At 44.6% G+C, this 24,963-nt stretch overlaps 2 pseudogenes; one reads left to right on the top strand and one right to left on the bottom strand.

The window, feature by feature from the left end:
• Positions 1-6,702: 6,702 nt before the first annotated feature.
• The window catches only part of LOC148443287 (uncharacterized), a 223,309-nt pseudogene continuing 205,048 nt past the window's right edge, over positions 6,703-24,963 (bottom strand).
• Positions 16,854-17,743, top strand: LOC148443292 (lamina-associated polypeptide 2-like; annotated as a pseudogene).

Here is a 24,963-nt window from a genome sequence, read left to right as displayed (position 1 = left end):
TAGAGGCGTACCTCCATTCTACCCGGGAGAATACGATACAAACCTTTTTAATCTATCAGATATGAAAATCAGAGGCTGTGCACTTATAGGTCAGGGATCTACTTTCCAATGTCTTACTGAGTATAGGAGGAAGAATGAGAGTCACTGGCACATAGAGAACAGTGTAGACTGCTTCTGCTGTTAGTGCCTGGACACTCTGACATTCCTGATGCACGAAGTAGCGCTGGGAATTAGGTGACCGGCAACTGAGAGAGCAGCGAGAAGATAAAGTAAAAGATTCCTGTAGCTGATCTCTCCCAAAGAATAGGTTTGCGGTGTGGGGGTCCGCAGTGCGCATTGAGGTACCCCCCCTATCTGGCTGGCTGACTTGCGTTTTGCCAGAGGCTTTGTCAGCTAAGTTGTTGGCACTGTGTATGAGAGCTGTTGGTGAGTGCGCACTCTGTACAGCAGTTACTAATTCCTGTGTATCGGGCTTTGAGCTGGCTACCGAGCAGCAAACACAAATCCAGCTACTGCATGAAGCTGAGGGAAATAAGAAAAGGTGGCAGGAACGTGAAGTTTTGCACAGCTACAAGTGATATTGAGGCATTCTTGTGCACTTTTGAACGTACTGCCGCCCGATTAAAGTGGCCAGAGGAGGAATGGGCTGCCCGGTTAGCTCCCTGTCTCACAGGGGAATCACAGCGAGCCTATACTGACCTGACAGTAGCGAAGTCTAGCTCGTATCCTCATCTAAAGCTGGCCATTCTTAGCAGGGTTGTGGTGATCGGCCCCAGTAAAGCTCAGGAGTTCCATGATTGGCGGCTGAACCCCTCTGTGCCTCCCAGAGTTCAACTGGCTAAGCGTGAAAGGGTGGTTACAGCCAGAAAATCATGCAGCACTATGCATAGTAGAAATTGTTGCCTTAAACTATACGGTTATTAGACCATGGGATACAACATTGGGCCCTGCAAGCTGACCCCCAGACATTTGAGGAGTTAGCTGTGGTGGTTGAGTGGCATTCTACCTTCGGAAAATTAACCAAAACTAAGCAAGGGTGGCAACCAGTGCCCGAAGCCCAGAACCCTGGTACCCGTTGCTAAGGACAAAACCCTGTTTTCTGTGGTGTGTTTCAACTGCGGTGAGTCCTGTCATATGCGGTGGCACTGTCCAAAACAGGATGAAACGATGGATTGCAGCGCTGGGAAAGTAACCCAATCTATGGTCATCATGGCTGCTGAGACCATCTCTCCGGCAGAAACCACCCTGTTCTGTATGATGGTACAAGTGGATGGCCGGCAGATCTGGGAACTAGTTGATACTGACTAGATTAGAATATGACTAGCCATAACGTAAACATTAATATTTAGACATATAACACATAAATACCGCATATAAAAAAAAATACGTACAACGAATGTATTGGTTGTACGTATTTTTTTATATGCGGTATTTGTTGGTATTTATGTATGTGTTACATGTCTAATTATTAATGTTTACATTATGGCTAGTCATATTCTAGTCAATAAATATACATTGCATATAAAATATACTAATAAATGTATATATATTTTTTAGTGAACATCAGACCCCCCGATTATTCTATTTTTATTTAATAATAAATGGTGTCGTATTAGCGCAAATAGACCTTTCTCTTTGTAATTCATGAGAAGGGGGCAACAGTATAAGAGACAGGGGATGGGTGAGACGTCCACCACTATCCAGAAAGACGTCATTTTTAACCTCTCCTCCTACGATCTGTCCGATAGTGAATATAGTTTATTATCTAAAGGACTATCATTTGTACCCAACACAAATTTTGATGAATTTACATGGAATATTGGGAAACGTGAACTAACATGCAAGTTGAAGTTAAAAGAATTAAGGATGAGAAAACATTAACTACAAACCCGATCCCACAACAGCTAAAAAATTTAAAAATAAATCATCGTTTGAGCCTCAGTCACACAATCCAAGTATAAAAACTTTTTCTAGTTTATTGGAACCGGAAGTAAAAAACAATATGAAAATAATACCACCACCACATCCTAATTTGTCTCCATTGGAACGGCAGGCCTTAAACAATCTGTCACGCAACAATAACCCGATGATTCGCCCCGCTGATAAGGGGGCGTCATTGTACTTCCAAGATTTAGCAGACTATAACAAAGAAATTGTGTGACAATTACCGGAACCATTGGTTTATAAGAAACTTAGTGGCGATCCAACTAACATCTGTAAGAAAAAGCTGTTTAATACTCATAACTAATACATTAGCAGTGGATTGTGGTCTTATTACTGAACAAATCAAAGAAATATTGTTACCAGAATTTCCTCGAGTACCAACTCTACTATCCCTAAAATAAATAAGGGCTTAGACCCGCCTCCAGGTCGCCCAATTGTGTCAGCCCAAGGCTCTTTATTTCAGCCTAAAGTGACATTTTTGGACTCTACTTCAACCATTAATTAAAAAATAAACTACATTTCTTTTGGATACAACTAGATTGTTGAATAAACTGGGTACACTATCAGAACTTCCTGATGAATGTTGGTTCTTTAGTGTTGATGTTACCAATCTATATACCATAATTCCGCATGCCATGAGCCTTATGTCTTAAGAATTTTTTTTTTTACATTAAGAAAGTAATTATGACATGACACAAATTGAGATTATACTTTATTTATTTGATTTGCTTTTGAATAATAATTATTTTGTGTATGATGACCATTTTTTTCTTCAGACTCAAGGCTGCGCTATGGGTTCTGCTGTGGCTCCGTCATATGCAAATATATTCATGTTTGCAGTTGAACATCAAATATTTTTTTGCAAATAAGAAAATGGTTGATCAAATTTTACTGTTTAGTAGATTCATATTTGATCTCTTAATTGTTTCGTGTGGAGATAAACAAATTCTTTGTGATCTGACAGATGATCATAATAGCTCAGACAGCCTAGTGAAATTCACATATCAATTTAGTTGTAATAATATTGATTTTCTTGATGTAAACCTTGTAATTCTAGATAAGCATATTAAAACCACCGTATATTCCAAACCTACCGATCGCAACACATTTTTGAAAGCTCAAAGTTGTCACCCTGGGAGCCTTATCAATGGCTTACAATATTCCCAGTTGATTCGGATTAGACGAATAAATAGTGATATAGGCACAGCGGAACTACAAATTGACTCATTAATAAAAAAAAAATCTACAAAGGGGATATGATAGAAATAACCTGTATACATGTAAAAATAAAGTATTAGCTCTGGAAAGACAAACATTACTGCAGAAACCAGACTGTAGAAGAAGATCTAGCAAAATTTCCATGGGTTAATAAATACCATTCTGCTTCATATATTATCAACAAAATGGCTAAAAAGGTTTGGTTTAGTGCACTCAGATGAGGCAGTTCATGTGTCTGATTATAATTTATTGCCTTGTTATACCAGAGGCCGTAATCTCAGAGACATTTTAATAAAAACTGAAATTTCAACTAAAGTGCAGTGAAACAATACTTTCTGCGCAGAACTAAATTAGACTGCTTTAAATGTACATGCATTAAGTGCCAGTATTAACTGGGGATACATTTGCACACCCCCATACAGGTAAAATGTTTAAAATATGACATTACTTTGTGATTCAACTTTTGTAGTTTATTGAATAATTTATCCATGTGGGCTGAACTATATCAGTAAAACTGAACAAAAATGTAAAGAACGCATGGAACAACATAGAGCGGCTATTCGTGCCGCACTTACAAGTGGTGGGAGCAAACTGTTGCTCGCCACTTCCAGGAATTTAAACATGCGCTAAGAAGTCTCAGATATTGAATGATTGAGTTTCCATCGTTAAGAGGTGGGAATCGCCCTCTTATGTTATTATAGAGGCGAGATGGATACATCACCCTAAAGGATTGAATGATAGTATCCCATATTCATGTTTCCAATAAAATTACAAAGTGTATTTTTGTGAAGCGACGTAACCATTAAACTATAGGACATATGTTTTATGATATTACATTGTATGGTGACTATAAGCCTCATCTCTGCTACAATGTATATTTTTGTATAGCTATGTTACTTGATTTTGCTGTTCCTTTAACTTTGTAACCATGGTGATGGGTAAACACTTCTGTATCATTGTAGTGTTCTTTGTTGATGAGGTCTACAATGAGCACGCTGCTGGGGCGGGAATGTGATCCCAGCCTGGAAGCCACCATTACACTTGGTTGATAAGGTATATAAGGTATGTTGTTGTGTTACTTATTTATCCTGATGACAATATGATAAATATATTGAAATGTTGAGAAAGTATCTCCGTAGCTGTGATCATTTCTAGTTTATGCCTGGAGTGCCGCACCTTTATGGTTATTATCTCAGTATTTGTGAGGGCACCTGCAGTAGCATTGAAAGCAAATTGGAGTGCCAGACCTTGAACTGATTTATATATATATATATATATATTACAGTATAATATTGTACAACGGGGATTGAAATGAGGACTCCAAACAGGCAGGTACTTGGTAAAGCAATGTCATTTTAATGGTAGCAGACACTGCAGCTTAGCATACATGAGGCTAGGCCTGGGCACATACAGGCACATAACAAAAACAAACATAAAAGTCTCAGCACTCCTTGTGCTAATCAGTCAGCAGTGGCTTGCAGCCACAATTTGGGCATGCTCTCCCAGCATACCCCTTTGACCTTCCAGATCCTGGCAACTTAATGCTAACCACCACCCCCTGTCTATCGCCTGGCTAGCTTATCCATCATCAGGAGCAATGAGCAATAGGTGTGTGAGAGTTTTAAACCCTTCCTATGCTGCTGACTTCCTAGTGGCTCTGGGAGACCAGGAAAACCCGGAATTCTATATTACCAGTTTGAGCTGTGCAGCCCAGAAAACCTGGAATTCCAAACTTCTTTTGTAGGTGCAGAATGTGCTAATCTTGTTTTCCTCTCCCTTGGAGGGAGTTGATCATACCAGAATGTGGGCAATTAAGATGAGAGACAACCCCTCTCACCACAGTATATTATATACATATAGCAAATTAATATTCATCCTAGGTCCCTATCGGAGACTTAGGGGTGAATTCAATTACTCACGATATTGCTTTAACTTAACGGGTGTTAAGTTATCGCACACTTCATGACGTTTGTGCGATCATTTCGTCTTTCTGCTATGCTCGCCCCATTATTCGCACAGATCTATTACAAAAGTCACAAAGCCGCACACACGTGATCATCTTTCATGTATTTTGCTAGGATAATTATAAGAAAAAAATAGGTAAATCTGCCTGTACCCCAAAAAGGCAAAGTGATGTAGGATAATAATATAAAAGTGTATTAGTGGCCCTAATAGAAGCATTTGGGGTTCTTATAAAGGGTGAATGACTGTTATAGGCACGTTTCTAAAACAGTTAAATAATGACAGTAAGTTTTTTTTCCTGCAAAATAAATGTACTGCTTTCTTAGGGGGGGGGGCATAAAAATGCATATAAGTATATTTTTGGGTTCTTATAGGCAACTTTTAAAAAACATTAAAAATACACTTGTAACGCCTATCTGCAAACTAAAAAACACCTGTCCCATCCATACAGCCCCCCCAAAAAACCTGTCCCACTACTTTAAACCCACTTTTTCCAACATGTCAATATTGGCCAAATTAAGCTAATTATAACATTCTTTTTTCCTAATTAGTCATACAGGAGGGTGTCCCAGTGGTTCTAAACCAAGTCCTGACATTTTTGGCCTAAAATAGGAGTTGTGCACTTTTTATCACCTACTCAGGAGGTGCTGAAAACTTTTTGTGGATTTTTCCTATGGAGCAAAAAGCGGCTAATTGAATTCCCTCCTTAATCTTTAGTGATCTATTAAATATACAGTATAACCAAGTTATTCAATTATTATTCATCCTACGTCCGTATTGAAACCTTCATCTGTAATTATGTAGAATATGGATAGCTTAGATTTAGGCATAATGAGAACCTCCCGTAAGATATCTTGGTATATTCGAATATGGAATCATACTGATATATAATATATACATACACAGATGGTGTAATGGTTAGCATTACTGCCTCACAGCACTGAGGTCATGGCTTCAATTCTTAATATGGCCCTAACTGTGTGGAGGTTGTATATTCTCCCTGTGATTGCGTGGTCTTCTCCGGGTACTCCGGGTTCCTCCCAAAGTTCCAAAAATATACTGGTAGGTAAATTGGCTCCAAACAAAATGAACTCTAGTGTGTAAGCAAATGGTAGGGAATATAGTGTAATATCCACTGATGTGAATGGCCAAATATTCAAAGCATTCCAGAATGTGTGTGCGAGCTATATAAGTAACTGATAATAAATAAATAATATACATACATACACATATAAACAAAAAGGTATAAAATCACATAAGTGAAGTCACACAGAGGATTATAACATATCTTGGGGGTCGGTAGGACCCGGTGACTCTTGTCTATCTAGTCTAGAAGACCACAGAGATATCAGGTGATAGTGATGAGTTTAATTAGTTGAAACCATCTTAGTGAAGCGAATTCAGTTAGCACATCCAGATCACCTACTGATGACACAGATAGTGAAATCTGCCACTGCCCCTAGGGGTGTTACTATTAAATACTATAAATTTTTATTGCATCTTTATCAAGCCCTATATTAATTATGTATCATTGTTTAGTTTTCTCTAGCACTGTATAGCCCTCCTCTTTTTATATTGACACACATCCCAATTATCTGCGGATGGATAACTTAAACTGTTACTGTGTGGCTGGAGTGTTGCTACAACGCTGTTTTGTATCAGCTCAGAAAAATGCTTTTCTCCTATGTGATAGGTGATGTCTAACAAGATGCAATTTTTGTGTAAAACATTTTCCACACTCAGAACATGGAAATGGTTTCTCACCTGTGTGACTTCTCTGATGTGTAACAAGATCTGATTTCTGTGTAAAACATTTCCCACATTCAGAACATGGAAATGGTTTCTCACCTGTGTGAATTCTCTCATGTCTAACAAGATATGATTTCCGTGTAAAATATTTCCCACACTCAGAGCATGGAAATTGCTTCTCATTTGTGTGATGTCTCTTATGTGTAACAAGATGTGATTTCTGTGTAAAACATTTCCCACACTCAGGACATGGAAATGGCCTCTCACCAGTGTGATGTCTTTCATGTCTAACAAGATGTGATTTCCGTGTAAAACATTTCCCACACTCAGGACATGGAAATGGCCTCTCACCTGTGTGACGTCTCTCATGTGTAAGAAGAAACAATTTACATGTAAAACATTTCCCACACTCAGAACAGGCAAACACTGTAGCAGGTGTATGAGCTGCACTATGTGTAACAAAAGCTGAGGTATCAGGAGAACAGTCCTCATGATTAGAGGGATCAGATGATATATCTGCACTGTGAGGTACTGGATGTTTATTAAGTATAACTGATTTGTCTCCTGGAGATTCCTGTGTGATGTTATCTTCTATCTTAATATCTGTAGACAAGATGAGATCTCCCTCCAAGTCATTCCTGCTTGTGCGTCCATCTGCTGGGAATACAATAAATGTATTATGAGATCTTTATACAGCTCACACACATTACCAGCACTTTACAAAGAATATTTGTCCGTTCACATCAGTCCCTGCCCCAGTGGAGTTTAAAATCTAGAATCCCTACCACATGGATACACATGTACCCACACTAAGATAATTTTGTGTCAGAAGCCAAGCAACCTACCACTATGATTTTTGGAGGGTTTGAAGGAAAAACATACAAACTCCACATAGATATGAAGATGGTACATCACCAATGGAAATCTCACCCCGAATGCAGACTTTGCTGGGTAACGTTCCCTAGCCTTCATCACAGAGCAGGAAGCCTCATTAGCCACAATATCCATCTATACCGCCCTCACACATACACACGGGAAACATGTGGGCTAATCACCAACTGCGTCACTACACAAAGTTCCCCAGGATATATATGTAGTAAAATCAGCCTCTATATGGTCCTCTGGTCATCCTCAGGGAGAGTAGCCCCACCAGAGTCATGTTACTAAATTAGGGTAATGAGTCACTGTATATAACCGCTGAGAGGGAAGGAGAGCGATAGGACAGAGCAACACAGAATGATGGCGGCACAGAGCGGGGGGCAGCAGCACAGGGTAGGGGAATGGTACATGGCACAGAGAGGGGAGGCAGCAGGACAGGGTAGCGGAATGGCGCAGGGCACAGAGTGGGGGAGGCAGCAGAACAGGGTAGGGGAATAGCACAGGGCACAGAGTGGAGGAGGCAGCAGGACAGGGTAACGGAATGGCGCAGGGCACAGAGCGGGGGAGGCAGCAGAACAGGGTAGGGGAATGGCACAGGTGTAACGCGGGGGAGGCAGAGGGACAGGGTACTAGAAAGGCGCAGGGCACAGACGGGCAACAGCAGAAAAAGCAAAACAGAAGGACAGAGCAGGATTCAGAGACAGGTCAGCAGATAAAGCGCAACAGTACAGAGCATCTAAGCAGAGAGACTGGAGGAAGCCATTGTGCAATGACGGGTGTGTGGTTATAGCTCTGTGTGTGTGTGAGAAGGTGGAGTTCATGTGACATGTGCATTGTGATGTGTAGTATGCAGCACATTGAAAATCAGTCACATATTACTCAAGTAAGATAATGGCTATTACATGTAGCTGTGCATGAGAAGGATCATGGGGTCTCATTACCTTAGCCAGTGATTTAATCATTATAGTGACATCCCATGTACTGATATACAAGATACACCAGAGAGAGGAGACTGGTCAGATATCTGGGCTGGTAACACACAGTGACATGATGTGAGGAGGAGAGCAGGAGTATAATAGGGGCTGATGGCTCCTGATGTATGAGATACACCAGAGAGTGTGGGGAGGAGACTGGTCAGATCTCTGGGCTGGTAACACACAGTGACATGATGTGAGGAGGAGAGCAGGAGTATAATAGGGGCTGATGGCTCCTGATGTATGAGATACACCAGAGAGTGTGGGGAGGAGACTGGTCAGATCTCTGGGCTAGTAACACATAGTGACATGATGTGAGGGGGAGAGCAGGTGTATAATAGGTGCTGATGGCTCCTGATGTATGAGATACACCAGAGAGTGTGGGGAGGAGACTGGTCAGATCTCTGGGCTGGTAACACACAGTGACATAATGTGAGGGGGAGAGCAGGAATATAATAGGTGCTGATGGCTCCTGATGTATGAGATACACCAGAGAGTGTGGGGAGGAGACTGGTCAGATCTCTGGGCTGGTAACACACAGTGACATGATGTGAGGGGGAGAGCAGGAGTATAATAGGGGCTGATGGCTCCTGATGTATGAGATACAGCAGAGAGTGTGGGGAGGACACTGGTCAGATCTCTGGGCAGGTAACACAGTGACATGATGTGAGGGGGAGAGCAGGAGTATAATAGAGGCTGATGGCTCCTGATGTATGACATACACCAGAGAGTGTGGGGAGGAGACTGGTCAGATCTCTGGTCTGGTAACACACAGTGACATGATGTAAGGGAGGAAAGCAGGATTATAATAGGGGCAGAGGAGGGTGTAGAATAAGAGATTGTAGTGACTGAATTATTATTCATGTTTACTTATAATAAGCCAATCTTAGTGCTATATGCAAGATATGTAGTTATTAACATGTGCCACACACATTGGAGCTTACTATCTAAATACCCGAACACACAGGTGCATTGTGTGAGAAGTCAATTAACATACCAGTATTTTTGGGGGATTTGAAAGGAAATCCACTCAAAACGGGTAGAACACACAAACTCCACACATATAATAAGATGGTTAAAATCTAACTGAACACTATATCATGGTGCAGAGAATGTGACTATTCTGTAATAAGTGTTTATTACTCACCTGTGCTGATATCTGTAGGGATTTCCTCCTTCTTACACTGCTGATCACTTCTCACATACGTCTCTTCTTCTCCCTCTATATTTTCTGCCTTTATATCAGTCACATACGTCTTTTCTTCTCCCTCAATATCTTCTACTTTGATATCAGTCACATACATCTCTTCTTCTCCCTCTATATCTTCTGCCTTCATATCAGTCACATACGTCTTTTCTTCTCCCTCAACATCTTCTACTTTGATATCAGTCACATACATCTCTTCTTCTCCCTCTATATCTTCTGTCTTCATATCAGTCACATACGTCTTTTCTTCTCCCTCTACATCTTCTACTTTGATATCAGTCAGATCTTCACTCTAAATGACCCATAAAATAATAACACATTAAAAATGTATGTTCCATTAAGAATATTTGTGTATTAGATGCACACAGGTCAGAAAATAAAATATTGGATTTCTATACTTACATTATGTATCCTTCTATCTCAGTCCTCTGAGGGACACTGGATACTATGAGGTACAGTGGGCTTCATTCAGAGGCGGCCGTACGATCTACGACCGAACGGCCGCCTCGATGTTTGTCCAGTGCGCATGCGCACGAGGGAGCCGGCTCCTTCGTGCGCATGCGTGAGACCCGCTACGACCGACAGCGCCGGTCGTAGCGGGTCTCTTTCCAAAGGGGGCGAGCTTTCGATGTTGATTGACAGCTCGCCCCGTTTGGAAGGTGGGCTGGGGGGGTGGCAGCCCAAACGGAGGCGTTCCCATGGGAACGCCTGCCGTTTGGGGGAGGCCCCACTGACATCACTAGTGATGTCAGTGGAGAGCTTCCGGCTCTGACAGAGCCAGAAGCTCTCCAGGGCTTACGACAAGTGAGACCCTACCCTAGGGTCTCGTCGTAAGCCCCGATGGTCGCTGACCATCGCGACCATCACCCTAGCGGTCATTAGAGCTGTGGGTGTAAACCCACAGCCTAACGACTGAAACAGAGGCGGCCGGTCAGGATGCAAGCGGTCGCCCAGTTTCTGAGCGACCGCTTGCATCCTCCGACCGCCTCTGAATGAGGGCCAGAGTGTGGAGACAGAAGCATGGTCACTTTATATTAACTGGAAAACATCCATAAGTGCTGGTGTTTCTGCACTGTGTACAGATCCCAGCTGGTGTGTGACTACCCTCTTCTGCTCTTCCTGCGGATACAGTGTACAGATCCCAGCTGGTGCGTGACTACCCGCTTTTGCTCTTCCTGCTGATACAGTGCACAGATCCCAGCTGGTGTGTGACTACTCACTTCTGCTCTTCCTGCTGATACAGTGTACAGATCCCAACTGGTGTGTGACTACCCGCTTCTGTTCCTCCTGCTGATACAGTGTACAGATCCCAGCTGGTGTGTGACTACTCGCTTTTGCTCCTCCTGCTGATACAGTGTACAGATCCCAGCTGGCGTGCGACTACCCGCTTCTGCTCTTCCTGCTGATACAGTGTACAGATCCCAGCTGGTGTGTGACTACCCGCTTCTGCTCTTCCTGCTGATACAGTGTACAGATCCCAGCTGGTGTGTGGCTACCCACGTCTGCTCTTCCTGCTGATACAGTGTACAGATCCCAGCTGGTGTGTGACTACTCGCGTTTGCTCCTCCTGCTGATACAGTGTACAGATCCCAGCTGGTGTGTGACTACTCGCGTTTGCTCCTCCTGCTGATAGTGTATAGATCCCAGCTGGTGTGTAACTACTCGCTTTTGCTCTTCCTGCTGATACAGTGCACAGATCCCAGTTGGTGTGTGACTACTCACTTCTGCTCTTCCTGCGGATACAGTGTACAGATCCCAGCTAGTGCGTGACTACCCGCTTTTGCTCTTCCTGCTGATACATGTACAGATCCCAGCTGGCGTGCGACTACCCGCTTCTGCTCTTCCTGCTGATACAGTGTACAGATCCCAGCTGGTATGTGACTACCCGCGTCTGCTCTTCCTGCTGATACAGTGTACAGATCCCAGCTGGTGTGTGACTACTCGCGTTTGCTCCTCCTGCTGATACAGTGTATAGATCCCAGCTGGTGTGTAACTACTCGCTTTTGCTCTTCCTGCTGATACAGTGCACAGATCCCAGCTGGTGTGTGACTACTCACTTCTGCTTTTCCTGCTGATACAGTGTACAGATCCCAACTGGTGTGTGACTACCCGCTTCTGTTCCTCCTGCTGATACAGTGTACAGATCCCAGCTGGTGTGTGACTACTCGCTTTTGCTCCTCCTGCTGATACAGTGCACAGATCCCAGCTGGTGTGTGACTACCCGCTTCTGCTCTTCCTGCTGATACAGTGTACAGATCCAAGCTGGTGTGTGACTACCCGCTTCTGCTCTTCCTGCTGATACAGTGTACAGATCCCAGGTGGTGTGCGACTACCCGCTTCTGCTCTTCCTGCCGATACAGTGTACAGATCCCAGCTGGTGTGCGACTACCCGCTTCTGCTCCACCTGCTGATACAGTGTACAGATCCCAGCTGGTGTGTGACTACTCGCGTTTGCTCCTCCTGCTGATACAGTGTAAAGATCCCAGCTGGTGTGTGACTACCCGCTTCTGCTCTTCCTGCTGATACAGTGCACAAATCCCAGCTGGTGTGTGACTACCCACTTCTGCTCTTCCTGCTGATACAGTGTACAGATCCAAGCTGGTGTGTGACTACTCGCTTTTGCTCCTCCTGCTGATACAGTGTACAGATCCCAGCTGGTGTGCGACTACCCACTTCTGCTCTTCCTGCCGATACAGTGTACAGATCCCAGCTGGTGTGCGACTACCCGCTTCTGCTCCTCCTGCTGATACAGTGTACAGATCCCAGCTGGTGTGTGATTACTCGCGTTTGCTCCTCCTGCTGATACAGTGTACAAATCCCAACTGGTGTGTAATTACCCGCTTCTGCTCTTCCTGCTGATACAGTGTACAGATCCCAGCTGGTGTGTGACTACCCGCTTCTGCTCTTCCTGCTGATACAGTGCACAAATCCCAGCTGGTGTGTGACTACCCGCTTCTGCTCTTCCTGCTGATACAGTGTACAGATCCAAGCTGGTGTGTGACTACCCGCTTCTGCTCTTCCTGCTGATACAGTGTACAGATCCCAGCTAGTGTGCGACTACCGGCTCCTGCTCCTCCTGCACATAGTGTACAGGTCCCAGCTGGTGTGTGACTACCCGCTTCTGCTCTTCCTGCTGATACAGTGTACAGATCCCAGCTGGTGTGTGACTACCCTGTTCTGCTCCTCCTGCAGATAGTATACAGGTCCCAGCTGGTGTATGTCTGCCCGCTATTGCCACTGAAATCCTCCCCTTAACCTCACTGGTTAAGTTTACACCCAGGTTATTTGACACACTGTGCGCCTGATTCAGAGCTGGCGTTTTTCTTTTTTTTTTTGTGCGGTCTCCTGGTCGGTCGCTTAGCTGTGGGTGACCACCCACAGCTATTGCGAGCGGCCAGGTGATGGTCTCGACCATCGCGACTAGCGACTAGACTCTTGTGGTAGGGTCTCGTTCCCGCAAGCCCCAGTGCGCTTTCGGCTCTATTAGAGCCGGAAGCTCACCCACTGACATCACTCGTGATGTCAGTGGGGCCGCCCCCAAATGGCAGGCGTTCCTTCGGGAACGCCTCCGTTTGGCCAGCCACCCCCCCTGCCCGCCTCCAAAATGGGGCAAGCTGTCAATCAAAATCGACAGCTGCCCCGCTTTGGTGCGAGACCTGTAGTGACAGAGCGCCCGTTGCTATCCGGGTCTCGCACATGTGCACGTCGGAGCCAGCTCCGGTGTGCGCATGCGCAGTGGCCAAACATCGACCCGCTTGCGAGCGCGTCTGAATCAGGCCCTGTGTCTTTGAAAAACTTCCCAAGCTAGAAATATATAATATGAACCAAGATAGGTGGGAACACTGGGCCGCCATGGAGTGCTGGGAGAAATAGGAATTATCAGGTACATAAATCACTGTTTTCGCCTTTAGTCCTCCTTGGCAGCCCTGACCATAGGACGTACAAAGGCTATACAATAGCGAGGACTACAAAGAAACATATAAAGCAACATATGCTGCATACTAATAATTTTTTTTCTACGATCCCCCGTGACAACCGTTACAATGGGATAACATTCCACCTCCTATAGCTTAGACAGGATGTTTTCTAGGGACCGCCCACCTGCTGGTATATAGCCTCACTCCTCTTCTTCCCTCTGTGTCTTTTCTTCTGTCTCGTAGTGAGTGGAGATTGTGTAGGAAAGTTTATTTTTTTCTGTCAGGGGTTACCTCCCTTTTTTAGCCAGCATAGGTGTGTTTCCCGTGACTGTGCGGGGTGGCACCTCGAGGGAGAGAATACAGCCCCTGGGAGTGTGGCCTTTACAGAATCCTGCCCAAAAAGTGTGCTGCCGGGAGTGTACTAACAGTCACCCTGGACAATGGCCACGGTGTTGGGAGCGTGGCCTTTTCAGATTCCTGCCCATACTGCCGCTGGAGGGGCTGGAACTTTCTATCCAAGCGGCCATTTGACTTACCCATGTGGCTGCTGTAGAGCCGGGCCATCGGGTGTATGAACAGAGCAGTTCCCTGCTACTTCAGGGATCGTGGAAGACCCACAGTGCACAGCAGGTTAGATGTGTCCCAGGATGCCGAGCGGGTCAGGTCGCGCATGTGCAGCAGCTAACCAAGGGAACTCTGCCTCTTTATAGATGACGCCGGCTACCACAGAGCAAACATAGTAACGGAGTTGTGGCTGTGAATTGCTACTGAGCTGCTTACTGGATTGAACCTCTGTTAAGAAATGGATAAAGAACCTTTCCCCATAAGCATTATAATGCCCAAAAGTGGTAAGTCCTTTTCTAAAGAGCTTGGTTTTACTCTGTTATTTTTAGGTAGTGACAGGTTTTATTGTTATATTCAGTGTGTCTGCAGTAACTTAAGGACCTAGAAAAAAGGGGCTAAGGAGAAGCATTTATCCTTAACATGTGCTGTCTGTGATACGATTTTTCCTGGGACTCTGGATAAAACTTTGTGTGGGGATTGTGAGGACAATCCAGTTTCTATTGCTAATCAGTCTAAGCAGCTTCAGGAGTCAATGGAATGGATGAAGAAAACTTGTGTGTCCAGAGAAGAGCTTTTGGGGATGCAGAGTGTTAAAAGGTCTAGATCTCAGATCTTGGATCTCCTCCGAATGATGAGGCTTGGGGCGACATGAGACTGGGATAGCCAAAGTTCTATTGCAACCAAAATCAAGGAGACTGCATATAAAATTTATTATAGGTGGTATTATACTCCTGAAAGACTTCATAGAATGTTTCTATCTTCTTCACCCGATTGTTGGCGGGACTGTGGCTGCAGGGGCACTATGGCCCTCATTCAGAGCCGTACGCTCTGAATGAGGGCCGGGCTCCATTTTCATGGAGCGTCCTCCTGGACGCTCGTATAGCTGTGGGTCACCACCCACAGGCTATACGAGCGTGCATTGTGATGGTCGCGATGGTCGAGACCATCGAATTTGCGAGCCGGAGCCTGCGGTTGAGGTTTTCAACCGCAAGCTCCGGAGTGATTTTGGCTCTATCAGAGCCAAAATCACTCCCACTGACATCACTAGTGATGTCAGTGGGCCGGCTTCTGACGGGAGGCGTTCCCGTGGGAACGCCCCCGTCAGGGAGGCACGCCCCCGGCACGCCCACCAAAGGGGGCGTGCTGTCAATCAACATTGACAGCACGCCCCCTTTGATCGGACACAACGAGCGAAGGACTTTCCTTCGCTCGTCTCGTCTGGCGCATGCGCACGACGGAGCTCCCTCCGTCGTGCGCATGCTCAGTCCATAACATCGACCCACTTGCGAGTTCTGGGACTACTAAATTCTCTTCTGGAAGCTCCAATTTCAAAAAGATCCTTGGATATTTTTATTGTTCTATTCACCCCCGAATATTGGCAAATTTTCAAAAAAAATTGGCTGCACACATCCTCGCAGCAGCAAAATCCCTTATCGCTCTAAATTGGAAAAAGACCTCCCCACCACTCCTCTCTGTACTTAGGGATCAGATTTGGCATGTTGCGACCATGGAGGAGATAACTTATTACCTCCATGATCGAGGGCCTGTTTTTTCTCAAGTTTGGACTCCTTGGCTGACTGCTGAGTATAGTCCCCCTCTTTCTTCCACACACTCTGTACAGCGACCCATGGGCAACGACTGATGATTACCGTCCAGAAGATGTTTGATATGTATTGGTTCTTTGGAAGATGTGTCGTCTCCTCTTCCCCCCTCCTTCCTCCTCTCTTACCCTCTGTTTACCCCTCTCTTTTCTACCAAGTATTTTGAGTAGCTTTTATTTTTCTTTTCTTTGTTTAGTATTGTTTATAAAATTTGGTCTGTATTGGGTCTCTCTGACCCGTTTTTTTCTTATGTACTAAATTGTATTTTGAATGATCAAAGAATTATGAAAAAAAAGGTCTAGATCTCAAACTATCCTAAATTAGGGATAGGTATGGGAGAACGACAGCGGCATTCAGATGCTCAGAATCCCGAAAGGGGCCAGATAAGTATCAACCCAGCCCATTCACACCCTAACCCTCCTTCCTGCATCCTAACCCTCCCTACCCCAAACTCTAATTCTTCCGGTTAGTGCCTAACCCTCCCCCCTTTGTGCCTAACCTTAACTCCCCCTGGGGGTGCATAACCCTAAGCCCCCCTCTTCACAGCCTAACCCTAGCCTCCCCGTGGTGCCTAAACATAACCTTCCCCCGCTGCAAACAACTACCCGGCCCGCTATACTTACGATCGGGCTGCTGGCTGTCAGGATTCCAGGCGTCGGCATCTCAACTGATGTTGGGATTCCAGCACTGGGATTTTGACTGCCGGCATCCTGATCGGAGGTAAATTGACTACATCCCCCTAAATTATGATGGTGCAGTTTCCTCAGAGGAGCCTTTGGAAGATGAATTATGTGACATTTCCAGTGAATAATCCGTTGAGATAAGGGAATAAGCTAGAATGTTTAATGTTGACCTGGTTGAAAGTATGCTAAAAAAAATATCTAGAAAACCATGAATTATAAAGCAGCTGTGGTTCCTTCAGGGGAACACGATCCGTTATTTGAGGATAGGATAGAAAAAGGTCAATGATTTTCTGTGCATAGAGTAATGAAAGAGTTAATTTCTAAGGAGTGGCAGAATTTGGATAGGAGACAAGAAAAATTGTCCTGGATAGAGCATATGTATCCCTTTAGGGGTGATCAGTTCCTTAATTGGTGTGTAGTGACTAAGGTAGATGCAGCTGTGGCAGACTTCTAGAACTACGATACCCTGGGAAGATGGTGCAACATTTTGTGGTTCTATGGACAGAAGAATGGAAAATTCTCTTAGAAGATTGCACATTTCTTCTGTGGCGTCTTTAAAATCTGGAGTGGCGACAGCCTCAGTAGCTAGGTCCCTTAGGCTGCGGAGTTCTAATATGCATATGGATCTAGAGGAGAAGATTTCTAAGCCTTATATAATGAGACATTTGTAGATTATGCAAAAGGCCATAGAATTCCTATGTGAAGCATCTCTGGATGTGACATCTTTCTCAGCAAGGTCTCTAGTGTCTGGTGTGTACCAGAAAGGAGAGCTTTATGAATACGAGCTTGGGTGGCAGATGCCCATTCCACGAATAGGCTGGCAACATTACCGTTTGAAGGTACCTTACTATTTAGCGCTGAACTTGATGCTATGACACAGAGATCATCTTTTGAAAAATCAGTCAGGCTGCCGCAAGATAGAAGGAATAGATTTTCTTTGCCTACATCCTCCAGACAACAATTGAGGCTAAAAGTTATAGGCCATGAGTTCCTGCCGGTCAAGATGCCGCTGGTCAAAATACCGACAGTGGAAGTTCAACAGTGAGAATCCTGACACCCATATGTAAGTATAGTAACACTAACCCCTACCCTAACCCTCCCTCCCCAGTGCCTAAACCTAACCTCCCCCTCCCCGCATCCTAAACCTAACCCTCCCCCCTTAGTGCCTAACCCTAACTGTTATGGGGCATCTGAATCATAAACAAGAAGTATTTTATTAATGCAGGACACAGCAAAAATTATGAGATTGGCAGAAAAGAATCTGAAATCTCTAACAGCAATGCATGTGCCTGGGAAACAGAATGTATTGGCAGAATTCCTCAGCAGGAAAGTTCTTCTTCCAGGAGAGCGGGAGATGAATGGCGACGTGTTCCGAATGATTGTAAACAAATTTGGCCAGCCTGATGTGGACTTGATGGCAACACATCTCAACAGGAAGGTAGAAAACTTATTTTCCAAATATTATCTTCCTGAGACAAAAGCAGTGGATGCTCTCTCAATACAATGGAAGTTCCAACTGGGTTATATCTTCCCGCCATTCCCAATAATAGCTTGAGTTTTAAAACAGATGAGAAGACCAGGTGGAGGTAGTGGCGATTCTTTCTTTCTGGCCAAGGAGAGTGTGGTTTGCAACTGCCATGTTCTTGGCAGTACAGGAGCTGTGGACTCTGCCAGTGAGGCCAGATCTTCTACATCAGGGGCCAGTTAACCACCCATACCCACAAAAACTCTGAAGGCATGGAGATTAGGCGGAACCAGTTGAAGGATAAAGGCCTAACCGACCAAGTAATCCAAGTCCTGCTGCAAGCAGGGAAGAAATGATAAAGTCTGGAAGAGATTTATTACCTGGAAAGGGTCTGCTGAGGAGGTTACCAAGCCAATAACTCTGCAAGTCTTGCAATTCCTACATGAGAGGTTTTCAAAAAGTCAGACAATTTCACCTATCAAGCAGCATTGAGTGTCCTATTGGATAGAAGGCTGTCAGAAGAAGATTTCATTAAAAGATTCTGCCAGGCTATTAAAAGAATCCGTCCAACCATCAAATCTTTTGTAGCTCATTAGGACTTGAACTTGGCTTTAAATTCCCTAATGATGCATCCATTCCAACCTTTACAGGATGTTCCATTAAAATTTCTGACTTGGAAAATTGTATTTCTTCTCAGTGAGTTGCAACCTTTGTGGGCAAAACAACCTTACTTGATTTTATGTATTATTGAATAAATATTTTGTTATGAATCATACCAGCGCAGAATTATATTTGTATAGTCTAGTCTAGTGTTTGTATGAGGTGGGCAATTACCTCTTAATGATTCTGCAGCAGGTGTGGTGGTAATTGAGCTTAGGCATGGAACAAGCACTGAGAATAATTATTCTTGATTTACTTAAATGTTCTGCCCGATAAGGTGGTATTGAGAACAAACCCAGCCTTTCTACCTAAGGTGGTAACATCTTTCAATTGGAATCAAGGGATCATATTACCCTCATTTTATCCTGAGCCTCAGAATGAAAAGGAGGAAAAATGACAAACGTTGGAGAAACAATGAAAGATATTAGAAAATTCAAACACTTGTTGGTTATTCCAGGTGGAATTATAAAAGGTTATGCTCCCACAAAACCATTTCCAGATGGATTAGAGAGCTGATCATATTCCTGTACAAAAATGACGGTCGGAAGGTTCCAGTTGTGATGAAGGCACATTCAACTAGGGCAATGGCTACTTCATGGGTAAGGAAACTCAAGCTTCAGTGAGGGATATGTGTGAAGCAGCCACATGGTCTTCAATTCATATGTTCTCTAAACATTATGCTCTTATGAGTCTTTGTACTAAGCCTTATAGAGAGATAAAGTTCCAACCAATCAGCTCCTGTCACTTTACAGGCTGTTTGAAAAATGGCATTTAGGAGCTGATTGGTTGGTACTTTATCTTCATCCACTTTACCTCTTTCTCTCGAAGTCTTAGTACATAGACCCCTTAATATTTCTACCGCCCACTTTGGGGGTCATGTTCTGCACAGGGCACTTGCTGAATAACTTGGCATGATAAAGTATCTTGTTGGCGTTACTGACCCGACCCTTATTCTGCTTTGGTATTTCCCATTGTGATGTCTGCCATGGGGGGGATCAGAGAAGAAAGTAGCAAATTACACTCACCGATAATTCCATTTCTTCATAGAGACCCCATGGCAGCCTTCAGAATATCCTCCCCTTGTAGTGTTTTCCAGGAACCAATTATACGGAGACACTGGAAAGACACAGAGGAAGGGGGGAGTGAGGATATATACCAGCAGGTGGACTGTCCCTAGAAAATGTCCTATCTAAACTATAGGGGGAGGGATGTTATCCCATTGTAAAGGCTGACATGGGGTCTCTATGATGAAATGTAATTATCAGTGAGTATAATAATACATTTATTACATGGCTGTGTGGAGAACGTGTCGCACACTGAGAATCAGCAGAGGATAATATATCCCAGTGGTAATGACTAGTGAGGTCATCCAGCTGCCTCTGCTAAGTTCTGTCACTGAGGGCTGTGCTTCCTTTGTCCAAAAAGTTACCTCTGCTCCAGTATAGGGGCTTATTACCACCCCTGGTACCTTATGTGCACATTTCCTGTATCCCTGTGTCATTACTTCTGTGCAACGTATGGAAGGGGCACAAACTTATACACCAGATACACTGTCACAAAGATGAGGTAATCAGTGACCCTGAGAAAAATTTACCCATTGAAGCAAGGTGTGTCAGGGTGGGTGCCCTGTAGACCCTCGAAGACAAAGAGTTAACTAAGGTAAGTCTATCATAACTCTTATTTTCTTCTTCAGGCTCCATGAGGATAAACAGGGATACCATGTGCAGTAAAGCAGTTTTCCCTAAGGGTGAGGACGCTCTTGAGCAGAAAGGAGAATCCACCGCCCAAAGGAAGCATCCTGAGAGGCAAACATATCAAAAGCTTAAAACCTGATGAAGGTGTGGACAGAAGACCACACGGCCACCCCCCACCCACAAATGGATGCAGCCTGTCAATCAGGCGAAGGTGTCCAGGGCACTGTAATCCGGGGTGGCAGTGATATCGCAGTACATGCGCCGTCCACCCACCATCGGGTTTGTGTACAGGTCTAAATCAGACCCCAGGCTTCTAAGAGACCTTGGGGAGATTTATCATAGCCTCTTAAGAGTGAACGAGTAGAGAAGTTGCCCATAGCAACCAATCAACATCCACCTTTTATTTTATAGAATGTATATGATAAATGCTAGCTCACAGCTGATTGGTTGCTCTGAGAAACTCTCCACTCTTTAGGAGCTTTGATATCAGGGCTGTGGGGTCGGGAAGCCAAACCTTCAAGTCAGACTCCTATTAGTAACACCGACCCCACAGCCCTGTGTAATACATCTCCCCCTCCTGCATGGAGACATAGACAGTGACATCCCGACACCTTATAGGAACCTGACATACGCAATGTTACAGTCATCACCCAGACACTTCCCCTGGTGTTACTGTATAATGTCCCATTCCCAGCAGTCACCTCTCCAGTCATCACCCAGACACATCCCCTGGTGTTACTGTATAATATCCCATTCCCAGCAGTCACCTCTCCAGTCATCACCCAGACACATCCCCTGGTGTTACTGTATAATGTCCCATTCCCAGCAGTCACCTCTCCAGTCATCAACCAGACACATGCCCTGGTGTTACTGTATAATGTCCCATTCCCAGCAGTCACCTCTCCAGTCATCACCCAGACACATCCCCTGGTGTTACTGTATAATGTCCCATTCCCAGCAGTCACCTCTCCAGTCATCAACCAGACACATGCCCTGGTGTTACTGTATAATGTCCCATTCCCAGCAGTCACCTCTCCAGTCATCACCAGGACACATCCCCTGGTGTTACTGTATAACGTCCCATTCCCAGCAGTCACCTCCCCAGTCATCACCCAGACACATCCCCTGGTGTTACTGTATAATGTCCCATTCCCAGCAGTCACCTCTCCAGTCATCACCCATACACATCCCCTGGTGTTACTGTATAACGTCCCATTCCCAGCAGTCACCTCTCCAGTCATGTCCCTGTATTATTACTATAGATATAAGTGATATCAGTGTGACACTCCCAGATCCCCTCACCTCCCCAGTCATGTCCCTGTATTATTACTATAGATATAAGTGATGTTACTGTGACACTCCCAGATCCCCTCACCTCCCCAGTCATGTCCCTGTATTATTACTATAGATATAAGTGATGTCACTGTGACACTCCCAGATCCCCTCACCTCCCCAGTCATGTCCCTGTATTATTACTATAGATATAAGTGATGTCACTGTGACACTCCCAGATCCTCTCACCTCCCCAGTCATGTCCCTGTATTATTACTATAGATATAAGTGATGTCACTGTGATACTCCCAGATCCCCTCACCTCCCCAGTCATGTCCCTGTATTATTACTATAGATATAAGTGATGTCACTGTGACACTCCCAGATCCCCTCACCTCCCCAGTCATGTCCCTGTATTATTACTATAGATAAAAGTGATGTCACTGTGACACTCCCAGATCCTCTCACCTCCCCAGTCATGTCCCTGTATTATTACTATAGATATAAGTAATGTCACTGTGACACTCCCAGATCCCCTCACCTCCCCAGTCATGTCCCTGTATTATTACTATAGATAAAAGTGATGTCACTGTGACACTCCCAGATCCTCTCACCTCCCCAGTCATGTCCCTGTATTATTACTATGTATATAAGTGATGTCACTGTGACACTCCCAGATCCTCTCACCTCCCCAGTCATGTCCCTGTATTATTACTATGTATATAAGTGATGTCACTGTGACACTCCCAGAGCCTCTCACCTCCCCAGTCATGTCCCTGTATTATTACTATGTATATAAGTGATGTCACTGTGATACTCTCAGATCCTCTCACCTCCCCAGTCATGTCCTTGTATTATTACTATAGATATAAGTGATGTCACTGTGACACTCCCAGATCCCCTCACCTCCCCAGTCATGTCCCTGTATTATTACTATAGATATAAGTAATGTCACTGTGACACTCCCAGATCCCCTCACCTCCCCAGTCATGTCCTTGTATTATTACTATGTATATAAGTGATGTCACTGTGACACTCCCAGAGCCTCTCACCTCCCCAGTCATGTCCCTGTATTATTACTATGTATATAAGTGATGTCACTGTGATACTCTCAGATCCTCTCACCTCCCCAGTCATGTCCTTGTATTATTACTATAGATATAAGTGATGTCACTGTGACACTCCCAGATCCCCTCACCTCCCCAGTCATGTCCCTGTATTATTACTATAGATATAAGTGATGTCACTGTGACACTATCAGATCTCCTCACCTCTCCAGTCAGCAGGTAGATGATCTCCAGGGTTAGATTTAGTATCCTCTCAGTCATGTGAGTCCTGTCTGTGTCCATCCTCAGTGATTTATACAGGACACGTCTCACCCTCACGTGACTTCTAGTAAAGACTCTCTGGTTCTTCTTGTGTCTAGTAATAAATATAATAATCATCACAGATTACATGTATCTCTGAGTAATCAATATATTATAATAAATATCACAGGGTATTTGTAATATATACCTGTTAAGTCCTCCTCTTCCCTGAGCCATTTCACACACCTGATACACACTGATCACTATACACAGGTCACACACCTGATACACACTGATCACTATACACAGGTCACACACCTGATACACACTGATCACTATACACAGGTCACACACCTGATACACACTGATCACTATACACAGGTCACACACCTGATACACACTGATCACTATACACAGGTCACACACCTGATACACACTGATCACTATACACAGGTCACACACCTGATACACACTGATCACTATACACAGGTCACACACCTGATACACACTGATCACTATACACAGGTCACACACCTGATACACACTGATCACTATACACAGGTCACACACCTGATACACACTGATCACTATACACAGGTCACACACCTGATACACACTGATCACTATACACAGGTCACACACCTGATACACACTGATCACTATACACAGGTCACACACCTGATAACCAGTGATTACTACACACAGTATAATATACACAAGTACACAACACCATATGACAAGATATTTCCCCAGGCCAGATCCCTCACAGCCCACCCACCTTTTCCTCCTCATTCCACCCTCAGGTCATTCTCCCCAGTAACCTGGGATAAAGTCTCTGCCCCCATCATCTCTCCCTACTTCTCTGCTCCCCCTCCCCCATTATATGCCCCCGATAGCGCACCACATCTCCCAGCCAGCCTCTCTCCCCCACTACTGCCCTATTCCTCTGTCTCCTAATATCTGGGCGACTTGTGTACAATCATCCATCTTATTTTCTCTGCTCCCACATCTGCAATAATTACTGTGTCAGCAGTGTTTTATGGTCTGTGACTCCGCACCTGGAGTGGGACCATAAGTCCCAGCATGCCCTATCATGCTGGAATCCACAGTAAGCCTACCACTGTTGGATGTACGTTCCATGTGTGACAATTCTCCAGGCCATATTTATGTAGCACAGGGGAGAGGCTGAAGCATTTCTTGGAGGATAATCACTTACAAACTGAGAATCTAGAACAGTGTTTCCCAGCTCCAGCCCCGAAAGGTTCTTAAAAGGGCATGTTTTCCATATCTTCTTGCAGAAGCAGAGGTGCCTGCATCACTGACTAACACAATCTAAACGATCCATAGGTGGTACTTATGATCTCACTGGTGATTCTGGAAGGAGACCTGGAAAACATGCACTGTCATGAATCCCTGAGGACTGGCGCTGGTCCTTACACACATGATGGTAAGAGAGAAAGTGCTGGGAGCAGAGGCGGCTCCATACAGGTTGGTAATAATTAGAGGAATGAAAAGAAAGCTAAGAAAGCGTCAGACAGGTGAGGAGTCAGCAGGGCCTATTACAGAGGACGTCTGTGCATCTTATACATCACCCGGTGTACACTATGGTGTCTCTCTGTGTATTCTGTCACTTCCACACTAATAACCACCTACTGAGGGTACTGACCACCAGCTACAGCTGATACATTCTGTATGGGGGGTCTGAGTGCACCGGACACCTCCCTATCTCTATAGTCTGTTACCCACCGAGCAGTGACTGCTCCAGCTGTATTATAGTAACACCAGGGTCTGCTCCACCTGTATTATACCAACACTGATGTCTGATCCACCTGTATTTGATAAGTAACAAAATAGTCTGCTCCACCTG

This window comes from Taudactylus pleione, unplaced genomic scaffold (genome assembly GCF_031769625.1).
Source record: "Taudactylus pleione unplaced genomic scaffold, aTauple2 ptg001312l, whole genome shotgun sequence".
NCBI classification, from domain to species: Eukaryota; Metazoa; Chordata; class Amphibia; order Anura; family Myobatrachidae; genus Taudactylus; species Taudactylus pleione.
The sequence above is the reverse complement of the archived record's forward strand: the minus strand, read 5'-3'. Positions and strand labels throughout refer to the sequence as shown.